Source organism: Bufo bufo, chromosome 1, assembly GCF_905171765.1.
Source record: "Bufo bufo chromosome 1, aBufBuf1.1, whole genome shotgun sequence".
NCBI lineage: Eukaryota > Metazoa > Chordata > Amphibia > Anura > Bufonidae > Bufo > Bufo bufo.
The window spans coordinates 760,428,622-760,448,361 of NC_053389.1; the positions used below are offsets into that span (position 1 = coordinate 760,428,622).

General features: G+C 42.1%; 1 protein-coding gene across 2 annotated transcripts in view; it reads right to left on the bottom strand.

Annotated features, from left to right (window-relative positions):
- Positions 1–16,351: 16,351 nt before the first annotated feature.
- Positions 16,352–19,740, bottom strand: part of LOC120986200 — a 61,534-nt gene continuing 58,145 nt past the window's right edge. Inside the window, exon 7 of one of the 2 annotated variants that reach the window (XM_040414614.1) lies at positions 16,352–16,659. The gene's annotated coding sequence lies outside the window, so the exon portion shown is untranslated. Of the gene's footprint in view, positions 16,663–19,740 lie in introns of both variants that reach the window. The other variant, XM_040414613.1, reaches the window with a different exon arrangement.

Genomic DNA, 19,740 nt, shown 5'->3' on the forward strand with positions numbered 1-19,740 from the left:
AAAGAATATTGCTTGTGCCTGGGAACAGATATCTTCCTCCCATTCGATTCTATCTCTAATCAGGTCAGGTTACAGGAAAGAATTCGACTTCTACCCTCCAGAAAGGTTTATGGTAAACGAAACCTTAAATCCAGGAAGACAACTTCTCTTGGAATCCCAGATTATTCTCCTTTTACAAAAGAATGTGTTGATTCCAATACCGTCGGATCAAGAGAAGGAAGGATTCTACTCTCCGATTTTTCTTGTAAAAAAAACAAACTGAACTCGCAGGGCTATAATAAACTTAAAGGGCCTGAACAAATTCGTAAGCTACAAAAAATTCAAGATGGAAATGATAAAATCAACAATAAATCTCTTAACAAAAGACTGCTTTATGGTAACATTAGATCTGGCGGACGCCTACTATCTCGTCCCCATCCATGTAGATCACCAGAGGTTCATAAGGTTAACAGTCTATATTCAAGGTCGATTCCAACACTTAGAATTTCAAGCTCTTCTCTTCGGCCTTTCTTCAGCCCCGAGGATATTTACGAAGATTACAGCGGAAATTTCCAGCCAGTTCCATCAACAGGAGATCTTATTCATTCTGTATTTCGACGACTTTCTTCTTATGGCAAAAACAGAACAGATTCTTCTGGATCAGATCATAATAGTGAAATAAGCTTTGACCTCTTTAGGTTGGATGATAAATACAGAAAAATCTGATCTCCAGCCTTGCAAGAGGAAAAACGTTTTAGGGATAGAGCTGGATTCCCATGTGATGACCTCAAAGGAAGAAACTAGTCTTGGTAGAGAAAATAAAATGGTTTCTGCAATCAAAATTGGTCTCCGAGACATTATGACAGTGTTGGGCCTTTTAACTGCAACCATTCCAGCGGCAAAATGGGCTCAGGCCCATATCGGAGGGCTCCAGTCCTTTCTGCTTGGAACAGAAGTCAGTCATCCCTGGACAAAAAAGTATCAGTCCCTCTGAGTGTAAAGCACTCCCTTTACTGGTGGCTGATCCAAAAGAATCTAAACCAGGGGGTTCCTTGGCAACACCAACCTGGTAGTCATCACCACGAATGTGAGTGGCTCGGGATGGGGAGCACACTGCAATCAAGAGCTAATACAAGGCTCTTGGAACATAGCCCTGACCAGATCTTCCTCAAACGTAAAAGAATTGATGGCAGTCCTGAATGCTCTGATGAGATTTTTTCCAAAAAGCCGAAATCAAAATGTAAAGATCCTGTCAGACAATACCACGTCTGTGGCATACATCAACAATCAGGGTGGAACAAAGAGCAGAGCTTTGGCCACCATAGCAGACAGAATTTTCAGGTTAGCAGAAGATCATATTCTTTCCATCTGAGCGGTCCACCTGAAAGGAGATCAGAACGTCCTAGCAGATTATCTGAGCAGAAAGACCCTCAGAGAAGGGGAATGGTCTTTGAATCAAAAGGTCTTTGACCAGATTTGCAAAAGATGGGGATCCCCGATTCTGGATCTTTTTGCAACAAGACACAACAAGAAAATAGTTCCCTTCTGCTTCCTGTCCTATAAAGAGCTCTTTTCTGGGGGATGCCTTTTCTGCTCCTTGGCCGAAGGGCCTTCTGTATGCCTCCCCTCTCATTCCCACATGTCTAGCAAAAATTGCAGAAGAGAACTGTCAAGTAATCCTGGTGGCTCCTTGTTGGCCAAGAAGATCCTGGTTTCCCTTCCTGCTTCAACTGTCAAAAGGGAATTATTGGCGTCTTCCTCAGGTTCCAGACCTTCTTCTGCAGGGTTCGGTAATACATCCAAACTCCCTGCACCTCAACCTCTCGGCCTGGATGTTGAACGCGACATCTTAAAGGAAAGAGGCCTTTCGGATTCAGTGATTACTACCCTACTTAAGAGCAGGAAACCAATTACCTCAAAAATCTATAGTAGAACCTGGAATGCTTTTCTAGTTTTGTTTCTGCAGGTTCCTGGGACCCGTCCATGGTTTCGGATGTAAAAATCATCTTGGATTTTCTTCAGAAAGTTTCAGGGTCCAAATAAAGGACAGGCAGCAAGTAAAGCAACCATTGCACGTTGGATAAAAAGGACCATTTTCCAGGTTTATTCTCAGAAAGAGGTCGATATTCCAAAAGGGTTAAAAGCCCATTCTACAAGAGCCGTATCAACTTCCTGGGCAGAAGGTGCCTCAGCGTCCCTTGATCAAGGCTGCTACCTGGGCAAATCCATCTACTTTTTTCAGACGCTAAGCTAGATATTGCATATAACAAGGACTTATCCTTTGGACGTCAAGTCCTTTCTGCGGTTGTCCCACCCTAGAGGATGTTTGCTCTGGTAATCCTCCTGCTGGTGCCGTTGGGGAGGTGTTAATCCAATTAACGGTAAGAGTAATTTTCATCTTTCCTTAAAGGGACACTGACAGGCCCAAAAAGCATATTTAGGCATATATATGACAGTACAGGTCTTATAAAGTGTATTAGAATCATCTAAGTATCCCCCCTGTCCACCTTATAAATACAGTAAAATGAAGTTTTATAACCTGCTTGAATCGGGTTCAATCTGCCCAAGGGGCAGTGTTTCATCTCAACTTGCGCCCAGCCAGCCTCTCCCCAACTGCCGTTTGAAGCGCCGCCCAGCTCATCAATATTCACTTCGCTGGGCGGCTACTAGTGTCCCCGACGCAAGATCCGGCGCATGCGCAATTAACCCCTTTTGAGATGTAACAGAGCAGCGCTCTGAAGCGCTGCTATGAACTGTGCCCGGCGCATGCGCATAAAGCAGAGGCTGCATCGGCCTCTGAGAATCAGACTGTGCGCAGGCGCGATGCGATCCCGGCCAGTGAGGGTGCCGGGCGCATGCGCTGAAGATGAGCCGGAGGCCGATGCCCATAGTATTGTATTCGGCATGCGCCGGATCTTGCGTCGGGGACACTAGTAGCCGCCCAGCGAAGTGAATATTGATGAGCTGGGCGGCGCTTCAAACGGCAGTTGGGGAGAGGCTGGCTGGGCGCAAGTGGAGATGAAACGCCGCCCCTTGGGCAGATTGAAGACGATTCAAGCAGGTTATAAAACTTCATTTTACTGTATTTATAAGGTGGACAGGGGGGATACTTAGATGATTCTAATACACTTGATAAGACCTGTACTGTCATATATATACCTAAATATGCTTTTTGGGCCTGTCAGTGCCGGTGTCCGCAAAATGCAGAACGCACATTGCCGGTGTCCGTGTTTTGCGGACGTGTGAAATTTCTATGCAATGGGTCAGTGAAAAACAGAGCACACATGGAGCTGTTAACTGCAGCACTGTTCCTACTAAAGTGAATGAGAGCGGCGCTGCATTTACACAATACAGAGCTGTGTACTTCTGACACTGACTTCTGGTACCGGAGCTAGAGTGTAACAGCTGATCGATGGGGGTGCTGGGTGTTGGAACCCTGATGATCGGTGAACAGACCATCACTATCAAAATCCTGGACAACCCATTTAGAATAGTTCCATAGTATGACTGAACAATTGTGGTTTTTCAATTATTCTTCCTGAATCCTTGAGAAAAAACACATGAATGTAACCCCTATGAAATCAGAGGTAGATGTGGATGCTGACTGCTGTATTATCTTTTTGATGCCTTTCACAAATGTTTTTTTGTTAGTTTTAATCATAGATCGTGATACTTTGCATAGCAGCAGTCACATAAAGTTTCTTCTTTATGGATTCCTCTGGAATGTGACTGCCCACAGCCGAATGTGTAAACACTTCACCAAAATTCCAGAAAAATCACCTATAATGAAGGCGGCTCCTCAGTAATGCTGGCAATGACGTGCCTATTTTCATGTAAACATCAGCAGCATTGTGTAACTGCAGAATTTCACCACTCAGATCGCCACATTTTGTCTTTTTGGGTTTTTTATAGAATAATTCTAATCACATAATTACTGCATATGGGCAATTCTACCGATCAAGAGTTCAAAGCTTCATTGCATGGTCATCCAGGTTAGTGCTGTTCATCATCGTCCACGTTTTAAAGCTGAGTTCCGGTGAAATTTTGGAAAGACCTATAGTTTAAATCAAGATTCTATAGTAAACATTTTTTTTTTTTTACATTTTGGTTGATATCTTTACATTTTCATGACGCTAAATTAAAATCAATACATACATGCTTCTCTGGAATTTTGGGAAGAAGGGATTCAAATGAGCGTTTAGAAAGAGGTGCTGGCTTATTTATTATCCAAGTCATGTCTCAAGGCATCCGTTCTTCGCTAAATTTAAAAAAAATCCTTCAGTTTTCACACTAACCACTAAAACGGGCCAAACACATGAGATAACATCTGGTCCTACAGATGGACATTACATGATAAATGACAGTTTCATTATTTAGTCACCAAAAATGAAGCGAAAATGGAAAAGCCATGTGTGAATGCCACCCCATGAATCAATAGATGTAGAACCACCTTTAGCAGCAATAACTTGAAGTAATCATTTTCTATATGACTATCAGTCCTTCACATCGTTCTGGAGGAATCTTCTTTGCAATGTTTCTTAAGTTCATCGGGGTTTGAGGGCATTCATTTATGCACAGCTCTTTTAAGGTCTCACCACAGCATTTCAATTGGGTTTAGGTCTAGACTGTGTCCATTGCAGCACCTTGATTCTTTTCTCGTTCAGACATTCTTCTGTAGAATTTCTGGATTATTGTCCTGTTCCATGACCCAATTGTAGGTGTTGGATAGATGGCCTAGTTTTTGGTGGATAAATATTGACATGTTGTGATTTGTCAATGTGTTGCTGTTCATCTGAGCTTGGGTATGTACCTAATTTTAAGACCTTCTAAGAACCAGATGTTTGTTTATGTCCTAATATGTAAGACCATAGAATTCAGAGAGAGTAGACTTGGTTTTCTCACGACTGTATGTACATCTCAGGAGAGTTGATAAGTTTTGCAATGTGGTTTTCGTCCTTCTGGTAAGTTCAGGTGAAATAGATAAAAAATACATGTGCACATGTACTTGCTACACAGCTGACAACCACATTGTGGTCAACAACATGTGTTTTTTGTGAATTTTTTTTTTTCTACAATACTCCCGAGGGTGGAGTAAAATACCATTCGCACAAACAAATTTGCACAAATGGAGTTTAAAAAGTTGCAAATCCATGGTTTATAACTTTTTCAACGAGTTTTCAATAATTCACTATAGACTTTATAATCGCATCTCACCACAGGATTTTTGGTGAATTAAAGGGGGGAAAAAAAGTAAACAAAACACCATGAAAATGCCACGCAAAATGAAGCCAAATTCTGTATGCAGGCCCAGGATTTTGATATTAATGTCTTTTACGGGTAGGCCATCAATATTAAAACCCTAGGCATTTTAAGGTATTTTGAATTAGATTTCTTTAGGTTTCTTTACGTAGCTACGTGGAAGTTAATTTCTTCTGATCAGACTGGCAGCAAGCGTCAGGCAGGAAACTGTGGTTTAGGAGTTTTGCACAATCCATGTTCTGTAACGTCTTTCGTATTACTTATGTATATTCTGAGAAGAGCAAATCTCATAAATGAGACACGAACTGAAGTCCCAATAAAATTTTATATAGACTTCTAAGAATCTGACAACTTTAAAGGGGTGCATCATCTGCATCATCTGGAAATTACATAGTATCTCAATTAGGTTTTCAGTAGAAACATTTTTCCATGTTACTACCCAAATAATAAAAAAAAAAAGTCCTGAACTGTCTTCGCACAATGGCCACTGAAGCACAGGGTGATATTTTCTGTTTGATGCAGCTCACTTGTCAGCTTTGTATAGACTGGGACAGGGTTGGCAGAGTTATCTCATTACTATTGCACACACTAAGACCCTTACTGCATGGACACATGTAGCGCCCACTGTTTGGCCACCATGCATATAAACACTAAGCTGGTTTTACCACAAATCTGCATGGTTTTTAAATGGTTGTAAATGTCTCACGCCTTTTTTGAAGGTGCTGTTTACTTTCAGAAAACATAACAAAACTATGACATACTACAATAAAATTTAGACTAGCACATTCATATTCATAGTCGCAGGTGCATATCCATCAAGCAAACATGGTTGATAAAAAAATGGCTGCACAACATTTCACATACAAACAATAGAGCTGAGAAATGGGGATCATTCTAAATTAAAGTGGTATTATACCTACTAGAAATGGAAAAATAGAAGATCTTTGCGCACATTTTTGATCAAACGTGTGTCGGGCCCATCTACCAGGCGTCAAGGTGGCTTCCGCAGATGGGTACCTAACACTAATATACCGCCTCTCTTCGACTTGCCTAAGTCTACAATTTTCAGGGCAGTGTAGGAACCAGCTACATTTATATTAATCACAAAATGGTCCTAAGCACTTCACCAGGGGAAGTACGACGGTACACTCCTCAGCATAATCCCAAAACACTACAAAAATTTGAGTGCGAAAAACACCTAATTGATGAAAAATATATTATTATTCCGCTGTTGCACATAGGCCGTCTTCATGTCGTATACTTGTGTAAAGAGACTCCACATCAGCTGTAATCAGAAGCATCTCATCTGTCATTTGTATCCCCTTGATGACCTGTTGTTGTAGGTGAAAATCTGCAAATTTTCTCACTCAGGCTATTACCCGTCACAATAGGACGACCCGGAGGATCCTGACTGTTTTTATGAATCTTGGGAATAATGTAAAATGTCGCAATTCTTGCATGTTGGACCTGTAGACATTCCCTACTTTTTTTTTTTAGATAATCCCTTTTTCAGTCGCTATATCCAGAATTTGATTCAGTTTATTCTGAAAACACAAGAGGGGATTATTTGGTAAAACCGTATAACATGTTTTGTCTCTCAATAATTTGAACGCTTGCCGTTCGCACATCTCTGTAGGCCACACATTATTTTCACCTTTATCAGCTTGTTTAATCACCGCCCCCTTAATTTGCTTCAGTTCTTCTACAGCTTTAAATTCTGCTTTAAGATTTCTCATTTTGGTATTTCTTTCCATGTGACTCAAATCTTCACATACTAATTTAACAAAGATATATCTATAGAAGGGCAGATGTTAAAAGGTGGAAATATTTGGGATTTTGAAACCATCCCTTTAGGTATGGGGCCTACCTTTTGTTTACCAATCAAAGAGGTGTGTATCTTTTATTGCTGTGAAAAGATGCATATTAGTTGAGGGGCAAAAACTCAAACCTCTTGGTAAAACATTTATTTAATCAACTGTTAATGAAATATCAGAGATTTATTACCTGAGGTGTATCGTCCTTCCCTTTCTTCATTGCTCTATTTTCAATTTAGTTAGTTATTTTTACGTTTAACATTTTGATTGCGAGTTAGCCAATTCCCTCTTGTCCTTCCCATTTTTGGGATAGATTCCTCCATATTGAGGGAACTTGCCCCCGAGACAGATCCAGTTGATGAAAATGACTGTGTGCGGGACCAGGCTGATCTTTCACCTGTTCCCTGCTGCCATATATATACATTTTGATTATTGTAATCCATTACATCTTGGTTAAATTTTTTAGTTATTTCCTTTTCCCATATCGCAAAGCTGGACGTCAGCTCCTCTTCAAAATGTTGGAGACTATCCCCAGTAACTTCTCCCTTAATTTGAATCTGCAAGGCTGCAATCTCTTCCTGAATATTTGCCAGCTTTCTACTATTTACATCCATAATGATTTCCATCAGTTCAAATGAACACTTTTATTTGCTGTCTCTTCCCATCTCCCTTTTAGGTCCTCATCCTCCTAATCCAAAGTTGGGAAATTTTTGTATTCTCAAGCCTCTTGGGATAATTCTTTTATGTTTATAATAATCTAGAGCTGTCTTATTTCACCATATTTTGATCTTTTTATGGCATAAAGTTTTCAATCTTTTTTGCAATTCTATCACTTTGACAGTAGTATTATTAAAAACCTGCTGGATTTCCCTGCTAAATAGATTATCCGCTTGCGCCAACCAGGCTTGCTCTCTGGCTCCTACGTCCATAATACTGGGACCAGAACTCTGTTACAAAAACAGAAACGATAATATTAAACACAAAATTGTCCAAAGCACTTCACCAGGGGAAGTACGACGGTACATTTATACTCTGCTCAGAAGCCCCAGGTAGATGGGCGTTGATGCCTGGTAGATGGGCCCGACACGTTTGATCAAAAATTTGTGCAAAGAGGTTCTATTTTTCAATTTATAGTAGGTATAATACCACTTTAATTTAGAATGATCCCCATTTCTCAGCTCTATTGTTTGCATGTTAAATGTTCAACCATTTTTTTATCAACCATGTTTGCTTGATGGATATGCACCTGTGACTATGAATGTGCTAGTCTAAATTTTCTTGTAGTATATATTGAGGGTAGCGCCTCTTTTAGACTGAGCAATGCCCATCTGCCTAGGGCTTCTGAGCAGAGTATAAATGTAGCTGGTTCCTACACTGCCCTGAAAATTGTAGGCTCAGGTAAGTTCAAGAGAGGCGGTATATTAGTGTTAGGTACACATCTGCCGAAGCAACCTTGACGCCTGGTAGATGCGCCCGACACACGTTTAATGAAAAATGTTAGCAAAGAGCTTCTATTTTTCCATTTCTAGTAGGTATACCACTTTAATTTAGAATGCTCCCCATTTGTCAGCTCTATTGTTTGTATTTTTTTTATCAATCATAACTATGACATAGTGGGAGTAACTGAAATATGGCTGGATGATAGCTATGACTGGGCAGTTAACATACAGGGTTTCAGTCTGTTTAGAAAGGATCGCAAAAACCAGAGAGGGTGAGGGGTCTGCCTTTATGTAAAGTCCTGTCTAAAGCCCACAGTCCGAGAAGATATAAGTGAGGGACATATACAGTACAGACCAAAAGTTTGGACACACCTTCTCATTCAAAGAGTTTTCTTTATTTTCATGACTATGAAAATTGTAGATTCACACTGAAGGCATCAAAACTATGAATTAACACATGTGGAATTATATACATAACAAACAAGTGTGAAACAACTGAAAATATGTCATATTCTAGGTTCTTCAAAGTAGCCACCTTTTGCTTTGATTACTGCTTTGCACACTCTTGGCATTCTCTTGATGAGCTTCAAGAGGTAGTCCCCTGAAATGGTTTTCACTTCACAGGTATGCCCTGTCAGGTTTAATAAGTGGGATTTCTTGCCTTATAAATGGGGTTGGGACCATCAGTTGCGTTGAGAAGTCAGGTGGATACACAGCTGATAGTCCTACTGAATAGACTGTTAGAATTTGTATTATGGCAAGAAAAAGGCAGCTAAGTAAAGAAAAATGAGTGGCCATCATTACTTTAACAAATGAAGGTCAGTCAGTCAGCCGAAAAATTGGGAAAACTTTGAAAGTAAGGGCTATTTGACCATGAAGGAGAGTGATGGGGTGCTGCGCCAGATGACCTGGCCTCCACAGTCACTGGACCTGAACCCAATCGAGATGGTTTGGGGTGAGCTGGACCGCAGAGTGAAGGCAAAAGGGCCAACAAGTGCTAAGCATCTCTGGGAACTCCTTCAAGACTGTTGGAAGACCATTTCAGGGGACTACCTCTTGAAGCTCATCAAGAGTGTGCAAAGCAGTAATCAAAGCAAAAGGTGGATACTTTGAAGAACCTAGAATATGACATATTTTCAGTTGTTTCACACTTGTTTGTTATGTATATAATTCCACATGTGTTAATTCATAGTTTTGATGCCTTCACAGTCATGAAAATAAAGAAAACACTTTGAATGAGAAGGTGTGTCCAAACTTTTGGTCTGTACTGTACATGTGGATTCACAGTGGGCAGAAATACATAGAGGCAAAAACAATAATAAAATACTAATAGGAGTTTATTATAAGCCACCGAATATACTAGAGTCCACAGAAAATCTACTTCTAAACAAGATAGACGAAGCAGCAGATCATAATGAGGTCATTATTATGGGGGACTTCAACTACCCAGATATAGACTGGGAAACTGAAACCTGTACATCTCATAAAGGAAACCGGTTCTTGGCAATAACCAAATACAATTACCTTTTCCAACTGACTAGAGGGACGGCCATACTGGACTTAGTATTAACCAATAGACCTGACAGAACAACAGGTGTGCAGGTTGGGGGACACCTGGGAAATAGTGACGATAAAGTAATAACCTTCCAATTGTCATTCAAAGGAGTGTTTCTTCAGGGAGGAACAAAAATACAAAACTTAAAAAAAGCTAAATTTTGCCAACTAAGAGAGACCATAGGCCTAACTACGGTAACTGGGACAAAGTCCTTAAAAAGAAAAATACAGCCACAAAATGGGATATTTTTTAAAACCATCCTAAAATCTAATTGTGAGATATACATACCTTATGGTAATAAAAGGTTAAGCAACAAGAAAAAAACAATGTGGATAAATAGACTTGTAAAGAAAGCAATAAATGACAAAAAGAAAGCATTTAAATCACTAAAACAGGAGGGTAGCGAGGAAGTGTTGAACAAAACAGAATATGTAAAAGACAAATAAAAGCAGCCAAACTAGAGACCGAGAGATTAATTGCCAAAGAGAGTAAAACTAACCCTAAAATGTTCTTCAATTAGGGCTCATGCATGGGACATGACAATTTGCAGTCCCCAACACACGGGCAACATCTGTGCGGCGGCCAGGATGGATCGAGACCCATGGTAAAAAAATAGAACCGTATCCGTGATGTGGGGTGCACACGTCCGGTGCCCGTGTATTGCGAACCCACTGTATGCGGGCTGCAATACGGCCATGGCCGGGCAACAGCCGTTTGCATAAGCCCTTATATAAATGGTAATGGTAAAAAGTATAAATCTGAAGGTGTCGGCCCTTTACAGAGTAATGAGGTGGGAGTTGCAGTGAGCGATGAGGAGAAAGCAACGCTATTAAATATTTTTTTCTTCACTGTATTCACTGAAGAAAATAAACTGTCAGATGAAAGTCAGTATGTAAAAGTAAATTCCCCATTAAAAGTGCCCTGTCTGACTCAGGAAGAAGTACAGCAGCATCTTAAAAAGATAGACAAATTGCCGGAACCAGATGGCATACACCCCTAAGAGAATTAAGTAATGTCATAGTCAGACCCTTATTTCTGATATTTAAGGATTCTATACTGACAGGGAGTGTTCCACAGAATTGGCGCATACCAAATGTGGTGCCAATATTCAAAAAGGGTCCAAAAACAGAGCCCGGAAACTATAGTCCGGTAAGTTTTACATCTGTCGTGGGTAAACTGTTTGAAGGTTTTCTAAGAGATGCTATCTTGGAGTACCTAAATGGAAATAAGCAAATATCTCCATATCAGCATGGCTTTATGAGGGATCGGTCATGTCAAACTAATTTAATCAGTTTCTATGAGGAGGTAAGTTCTAGACTTGACCGTGGCGAATCAAGGGATGTTGTATATCTGGACTTCTCCAAAGCATTTTACACTGTACCTCATGAAAGGTTAGTATATAAAATGAGAATGCTTGGACTGGGGGAACATATCTGTATGTGGGTAAGTAACTGGTTCAGTGATAGAAAACAGAGGGTGGTTATTAATAGTACACACTCAGATTGGGTCACTGTCACTAGTGGGGTACCTCAGGGGTCAGTATTGGGCCCTATTCTCTTCAATATATTTATTAATGATCTTGTAGAAGGCTTGCACAGTAAAATATCAGTTTTTGCAGAAGACACTAAATTGTTTAAAGTAATTAACACAGAAGAGGACAGTATACGGCTGCAGATGGATCTGGTAAGATTGGAGGCTTGGGCAGATAAGTGGCAGATGAGGTTTAACACTGACAAATGTAAGGTTATGCACATGGGAAGGAATAATGCAAGTCACCAGTACATACTAAATGGTAAAACACTGGGTAACACTGACATGGAAAAGGACCTAGGAATTTTGGTGAACCACAAACTAAGCTGTAGAAACCAGTGTCAGGCAGCTGCTGCCAAGGCCAATAAGATAATGGATTGCATCAAAAGGGGGATAGATGCCTGTGATGTTAACATAGTCCTACCACTTTACACATCACTAGTCAGACCACACATGGAGTACTGTGTACAGTTCTGGTCTCCTGTGAACAAGGCAGACATAGTAGAGCTGGAGAGGGTTCACAGGAGGACAACTAAAGTAATAACTGGAACGGTGGGACCACAGTACCCACAAAGATTATCAAAATTAGGGTTATTCACTTTATGAAAAAGACGACTGAGGGGAGATGTAATAACTATGTATAAATATATCAGGGGTCAGTACAGAGATCTGTCCCATCATCTATTTATCCCCAGGACTGTGACTGTGACGAGGGGACATTCTCTGCATCTGGAGGAAAGAAGGTTTGTACACAAATATAGAAGAGGATTCTTTACGGTAAGAGCAGTGAGACTATGGAACTCTCTGCCTGAGGAGGTGGTGATGGAGAATTTACTAAAAGAGTTCAAGAGGGGCCTGGATGTACTGTATTTCTGGAGTGTAATAATATTACAGGCTATAGCTACTAGAGAGGGGTCGTTGATCCAGGGAGTTATTCTGATTGACTGATTGGAGTCAGGAAGGAATTTTTTCCCCTAAAGTGAGAAAAATTAGCTTTTACCTCACAGTTTTTTTTTGCCTTCCTCTGGATCAACTTGCAGGATAACAGGCCGAACTGGGTGTACAGATGTCCTTTTTCAGCCTTATAAACTATGTTATAATGATATTTCCACGTCTTTGAAAACCATAACTTTGTGGTAAAACCACCTGTTGGCTTAGGGTTCAACTGCAATGCAGCAGCAGTGGCACAGTACCCGAATAGTATAGAGTAGGGTATTTGGATTTAGCCTTTAAAAGGAATTCCAGTATATTACTTCTGATGGGCCATCCATATCTGATTAGTGGGGGTCTGACAACCCTGCTTATCAGCTATTCTGGAGTAGCTCCAGTGCTGGAAGACAGCGGTAGAACTACATAGCTCCATCCACTACAAAATTGGTGGGCGCTGTATATTTCCGGTGCCAACTTCTGACAACAGGGGTACCCCAAAACAACTGATCGGCGAAGGTGCTGGGTTTTGGACCCCTGCCAATCAGATATTGATGGTACATCAGTAGTACAATCCTGGAATTACCCTATTATGGGGACTTACTTTTTGTTTCTATAAATATTTGGGTTTTATTTAAAGGGGTTATCCAACCTGATGTTGTTCTTGGTCATAAATTCAGAATCAAACGTAGGACATCAGCGCTGCAAGGCACCAGTGCTAACCACTGAGCCACCGTGCTGCCCAACTAGTTGAGTTGACTTTTCAGGTACCAACAGTAGAGGGTGGCATTTGTCAGGAAAAAGAGCTGTGAGGGGGAGCAGGAAAGGGTGAAGATTAGAAATGGAGAACATGAAGGAGCTCCACCAGAGAGTGGAAATAAGGACATAGCTATAGGGGGTGCAAAGTTAGCAGTCGCACCGCTGCCTATGGAGTTCTAAAGACCTCTCTGCCACATAAGACACCAGTATTACTAAGGCTACATTGACATGTGTCACGCGACATCTAGGGTACAACTACACCAACACATGTGTTGCACAATGTTCATGTCGCACAAGATATTTGTAATGCTAATCTATGATGTTGCACTGCAACATGAGACATGTTGCGACGCGACAGTCACTCAAAAATCCATCTTGGATAGATTTTTTTTCTGACTGTCGTGTTGCAGTCGCAGCATGTCTAGCATTACAAAATCTGTTGCGCGACATTGGTTCGACAAAATGTTGCGTAACACAAGTCGTCGTGTAGATGTAGCCTAATGGCACACAATGGCTTTTGTACTAATGCCCAGGAGCTTTATTTCACCTCTTAACAGTGCTTTAAGTGGGCCAAAAGAGGTGCCGGTACTCTATTAGGCGCCGGTGCTCCCCCCCCCCTGCACATCAGACCCCCCCATCACACACATATATATTAGTTCCTCTATGTACCAGTACAGTACCCCCCCACCACCGCACATTCGTTCCTCTCTGTACCAGTACCCCCCTGCACATCAGACCCCCCCCCCCTCATCACACACATTAGTTCCTCTCTTTACCAGTACCCCCCCCCCCACCACCACCACACATTAGTGCCTCTCTGTACCAGTACCCCTCTGCACATCAGACCCCCCATCACACACATATATATTAGTTCCTCTATGTACCAGTCCCCCCCCCCCCCCCACCACCGCACATTCGTTCCTCTCTGTACCAGTACCCCCCTGCACATCAGACCCCCCCCCACTCATCACACACACACACATTAATTCCTCTCTGTACCAGTACCCCCCTGCCAGGGGGGGGGGGTACTGGTACAGAGAGGAACTAATGTGTGTGGGGGGAGGGGGGGTGCCTGTCACTCACCAGTACTCTTCAGAAGTTGGATTCCAAAGCAAAGTCGATGTTCTTTGCTGCACCGTCCGACTCCTGACTCCAAGGAGGACCAGTCACTGGTCGCCGCACTGATCGCTCCTCAGTCACAGGCGCGCGGGAAGGAGTTGACGTCACCTAACGTGAGGTCAACTCCCTGCCTGCGCCAGCCTGAGCCGTACTCTGCAACGACCCGCCCCCCTCCACTAGCTGCCCAGCCAACGACATTAGGGAGGAGATACTGCCAGCTCTCCGCTGCGCTCCGGTACCGGAAACCCACGTACTGGGCGCACGGAGAGGTGCTGGTACTCTCCAGGGCAATTTTTGGAAGTGGCGGTACTGAGTACCGCCGCGTTCCGGCCCACTTCAAGCACTGCCTCTTAATGAAAAGAGCTTGGACTGAGGCCTGCCATATTTGATGACCGTGATCAGAACCCACCAGTTTAGTCAGGACTGGCTCACCATTTAGTGTGTATAGTGGTTCCCCGACTCTCCACCCGTCGTAGACAGGGGAAAATTTTCTAAATCCATGCCACCTTAAAGGGGAATTCCAGGACTGGATCCATTTTAAAATAAGCCCCCTAGCATGTCGTAAACAACAATACTCACCTGCTTCCTGCTGCTGTGTTCTGGCGCTCTGGCTCTGTTTGGCTATCTTCCACTGCCCAGCTTCTTTACTTCCGAATGGGGTAGGACGGGCTCAAGTGTGCTGATTCAGTCAATGGCATTTAGACCATTTTGTACGCCTAAAACAGGAAATTATTAATGAGATGGGCCTGCCGGACCATCCCCTTCCTCACCCACATCACGCCCACTTTTTTAGACCTGGCGTAAGCGGGGAAAAGTCTCAGATTGCGGCATAACTTTCCGTTGTACTGCAGTCTGCGCCAGATATACGCCTAATATAGGCATATTTCTGGATAATAAATGAACCCCCAAATGTTTAGCAAATCCACAAGAAATCTGTGACAAGGTGACATCTGAATATACCCTTGCTGATATCATCATCACATAACATAGTGTAACATAAGACAACAGGTTTAATGTCAATAAAACAAAGTATGATAAAAAAAAACAGCAGTTTATTAAATATAATTATATCTACATAACAGTCATGGCACCTGATACACAGCATGTAAGTGACTACTAATGGCTTTACATAAAAAGCTATACCAGATACCAGCATCTTCTCCTGTCAGTCCCCTGACCACCTTCATGGTGGTGGTGACAATCAGAAATATGAAAATTCATAACTAGATATTGCAAAATGTATACTGTTTGGCAAGTTAAATGTTGGGAGATGTAGTGCAGCGGTGGCATCAGTTTTATTGTACACCTTGAGTCATACGAGACTTGGTCAAATTTCTGTAAATATATATGAGAAAAGAGTAAGGGTCCCTCTACACTGGCCGAGAATCCAAAAGATAATCGCTAACAAGTGAATCATTGTTTGCCAGCAGCAGATTGTGATGACACAGCACGATCTGCCGCCGGCAAACGATGATTTTTAAACGTGCTGAAAGATTCCATTTGCCCGATGAACGAGCGTTTGGGGTAATCGGCAGAAGTATTACACTGCCAGATCATCAGCAACGAGAGTTCATTCAAACGCTTGTTAGCGATGATCTGCACAATTATCTACGCCTCTAAGGCTACTTTCACACTAGCGTTTTTGCTGCTGATCATACAACCATCTGCAACCGTTATGAACGGATCCGGTTGTATTATCTTTAACATACCCAAGACGGATCCGTCATGAACTCCATTGAAAGTCAATGTGGGACGAATCCGTTTTGTATTGTATCGGATTGTGTCAGAAATGCTGCGGTTTGCTCTCCGGTGTGAGAACGGAATGGAATGCATTTTAGAGCACTCCGTTCTGTTACGTTTTGTACCCATTGACAATGAATGGGGATAAAACGGAAGCGTTTTTTTTCCAGTATTGAGACCCTATGACGATCTCAATACCGGAAAATATTAACGCTAGTGTGAAAGTAGCCTAATATATGCTATACTCTGGAGGAGATTGTTGCATGTAAATGCAGCGCTCTCTTCCACCAGGGAGCAGCAGATTGTCAGGAAGGAACGCTTCTCTGTCGTATATGTAAAGGGACCTTTAGAGTGATGGGCAGCAGCGGTGCGGTATTCAGTTGCCTGTTGTACTGCCAACCCTGAGGTTGGTTGGTTGCCTGAGCAAGAAAGCAGCAAATTTATCCACATGGCATCAAGAAAGATAAATCATCATTCCTGTGGCTCTGCCGGCTGAAGACTGGTTTCCACTCATGGGATTGTGTAGATTCGGACTTCACTGCTGTCAAGAAAAATGTAGACATGGTTAGAGTTTATATACTTGCTGGGTAAATATCAGAATAAGATATTGCAGTGTCCCACTCAGTGATGGTCGTGGGCACTTCAAACTTTTGTATTTGCTTATCAAAATGTATTGCTGTATATTCCTGTAATACCTATTAACAGGCTGTTAGTGTGTCATTACACCCTTTTGCCCATAGGTGGTGCTGGCATCACATATATATATAGCTGGGGTATGCTAATAGGAAGTATGAATTCAGTAGAGAAGTTGAGGAAGTTAGTGTAGGAGCAGAACAGGCCTAGTCCACCATGTAGCTGCCATATTAGCCCCCTTGGCTGTGGCCAGGCTAAGGGAGCACACAGATCAAGAACAATGTTGTTGCAGCACAGCCCAGACCAGTGAGTCTACGTCTGAATATAGAGAAAGTCTAGTGGAGGTTGGAGCTAAATTAGCCAATGTACTTCACAAGCACCAGTGACCAGGAGGAACCTAAAAGTACCTGGACACAGCCGGATGATTAAAGGGGTATTCCCATCTTAGAAAATGGGGGCATATCGCTAGGATATGCCCCCATTGTCTGATAGGTGCGAGTCCCACCGCTGGGACCCGCACCTACAACGAGAACAAAGCGGGGAGCGCTGTGGCTGGAGGACCCCGGATTTTCCGGGGTCTGTCCACCACCAAGCGCTGCTGCCATAGAAGTGAATGGGAGTGAACCGCACATGCGCGGCCCATGCTCCCATTCATTTCTATGGGGCAGACGGCAATAGCCGAGCCAGTGCTCGGCTATTTTCGGCGGCCGCATAGAAATGAATGGAGGGCTCTGCGCATGCGCAGTGCGCCCTCCGTTCATTTTCCGGCTCCGTTCTCATTGTAGGTGGGACCCGCACCTATCAGACAATGGGGGGCATATCCTAGCGAAAACCCTTTTAATGTGCAAAATTATCCTTTACCACATGCCTCTATGGACATAGTTGACCATAATTCTTCAGTGAGCATCCATTCCAAAGAATGGAGAAGACTGATGCCTGCCATTAGGGAGACCGCCCTGTGGATTGCTACTGACCAGTCAGAAGTTTATTATATCCAGTATCCAGAGTGCTAGAATGTGGACCTAATCTAGGCAGATATAGAAAGAAAGGAGAACTCCTCAAATTACAATTACCAAGCCTTTTTCAAGGAATACATACAGCTGAACTGATAGTTACATTACTGCTTTATTATATCATTTTATGCTTTATAAGAGGCACCCCAGGTTTAAGAGGAGAAAAATAAGAAAAAAATATTTTTCATCAGACCTCATATCAGGTCCTCAGATCAGACCCCCATAACTATCAGGACATCAGATCAGACCCCCTTATCAAGACATCGCATCAGCCCTTCATGTCATAACCCCATCAGACCTTATATCAGCCCATAGTGAGACCCCCATCAGACCTCAGATCAGATTAAAATAAAAAAAACATCTCTTACCTGTCCTGCGCCGTGGCTCCTCTCCAACTCCGGCAGAAGTTGCGCTCCCCTGTCTTCCCGGCCGGCACTGCTCTGTCACCTTACTTGCGTGCAGCATCAGGTCATAGTGCGTTTGCTTACCAAAGTAGCAGTAGCTACAAAATTCTGTTTGTGGGCGTGTACTTAACCACCTCAGCCCCCAGTGCTTAAACACCCTGAAAGACCAGGCCACTTTTTACACTTCTGACCTACACTACTTTCACCGTTTATTGCTCGGTCATGCAACTTACCACCCAAATGAATTTTACCTCCTTTTCTTCTCACTAATAGAGCTTTCATTTGGTGGTATTTCATTGCTGCTGACATTTTTACTTTTTTTGTTATTAATCGAAATTTAACGATTTTTTTGCAAAAAAATGACATTTTTCACTTTCAGTTGTAAAATTTTGCAAAAAAAACGACATCCATATATAAATTTTGCTCTAAATTTATTGTTCTACATGTCTTTGATTAAAAAAAAATGTTTGGGTAAAAAAAAAATGGTTTGGGTAAAAGTTATAGCGTTTACAAACTATGGTACAAAAATGTGAATTTCCGCTTTTTGAAGCAGCTCTGACTTTCTGAGCACCTGTCATGTTTCCTGAGGTTCTACAATGGCCAGACAGTACAAACACCCCACAAATGACCCCATTTCGGAAAATACACACCCTAAGGTATTCGCTGATGGGCATAGTGAGTTCATAGAACTTTTTATTTTTTGTCACAAGTTAGCGGAAAATGATGATTTTTTTCTTTTTTTTTTTTTTTCTTACAAAGTCTCATATTCCACTAACTTGTGACAAAAAATAAAAACTTCCATGAACTCACTATGCCCATCACGAAATACCTTGGGGTCTCTTCTTTCCAAAATGGGGTCACTTGTGGGGTAGTTATACTGCCCTGGCATTCTAGGGGCCCAAATGTGTGGTAAGGAGTTTGAAATCAAATTCTGTAAAAAATGACGAGTGAAATCCGAAAGGTGCTCTTTGGAATGTGGGCCCCTTTGCCCACCTAGGCTGCAAAAAAGTATCACACATCTGGTATCTCCGTATTCAGTAGAAGTTGGGGAATGTGTTTTGGGGTGTCTTTTTACATATACCCATGCTGGGTGAGATAAATATCTTGGTCAAATGCCAACTTTGTATAAAAAAATGGGAAAAGTTGTCTTTTGCCAAGATATTTCTCTCACCCAGCATGGGTATATGTAAAAAGACACCCCAAAACACATTCCCCACCTTCTCCTGAGTACGGAGATACCAGATGTGTGACACTTTTTTGCAGCCTAGATGGGCAAAGGGGCCCACATTCCAAAGAGCACCTTTCGAATTTCACTCGTCATTTTTTACAGAATTTGATTTCAAACTCCTTACCACACATTTGGGCCCCTAGAATGCCAGGGCAGTATAACTACCCCACAAGTGACCCCATTTTGGAAAGAAGAGACCCCAGGGTATTCGCTGATGGGCATAGTGAGTTCATGGAAGTTTTTATTTTTTGTCACAAGTTAGTGGAATATGAGACTTTGTATGAAAAAAAAAAAAAAAAAAAAATCATCATTTTCCACTAACTTGTGACAAAAAATAAAAA